Consider the following 736-nt stretch of genomic DNA (forward strand, 5'->3'; position numbering starts at 1 on the left):
CAATTTCATAACAGTTAGGTTGCTAGACAGATGTTTAATAATTCATAAAAGCACTCCGTCTTCAGGCCCCAAGTGGCCCATCTGGACCATCCGACTGCCATGTCATCCTCAGGCGAGGTCATTATGATGGTTTTCTTGGACTGGAGCCGCTACTATTCAGCTGAGTAGCTCCTCAATTGGCATCACGAGGCTGAGTGCACCCCAAAAAATGGCTGCAGCGCATGGCGGCCTGGTTGGTCACCCATCCGGCCACGCCCGACAACGCATAACTTCGGTGATCTGATGAGAACTGGTGGATCCACTGCAGAATGGCCATTGCCTTAATAATTCATAGCAATGTATGTAATATTCCCTCTCTTTAAAGTACATACACACAGATTAAAACTGTGTGCCCGACCGAGACTCGAACTCGGGACCTTTGCCTTCTGCGGGCAAGTGCTCTACCAACTGAGCTACCGAAGCACGACTCACGCCCGGTACTCACAGCTTTACTTCTGCCAGTACCTTGTCTCCTACCTTCCAAACTTTACAGAAGCTCTCCTGCGAACCTTGCAAGAACTAGCACTCCTGAAAGAAGGGATATTGCGGAGACATGGCTTAGCCACAGCCTGGGGGATGTTTCCAGAATGAGATTTTCACTCTGCAGCGGAGTGTGCGCTGATATGAAACTTCCTGGCAGATTAAAACTGTGTGCCCGACCGAGACTCGAACTCGGGACCTTTGCCTTTCGCGGGCA

General features: G+C 50.4%; 1 non-coding gene across 1 annotated transcript; it reads right to left on the reverse strand.

The window, feature by feature from the left end:
• Window positions 1-388: 388 nt before the first annotated feature.
• Trnal-cag lies at window positions 389-463 on the reverse strand. Its single transcript has one exon. It is a non-coding gene; the product is annotated as a tRNA-Leu (tRNA).
• Window positions 464-736: the final 273 nt, after the last annotated feature.

This window comes from Schistocerca americana, chromosome 6, assembly GCF_021461395.2.
Source record: "Schistocerca americana isolate TAMUIC-IGC-003095 chromosome 6, iqSchAmer2.1, whole genome shotgun sequence".
NCBI classification, from domain to species: domain Eukaryota; kingdom Metazoa; phylum Arthropoda; class Insecta; order Orthoptera; family Acrididae; genus Schistocerca; species Schistocerca americana.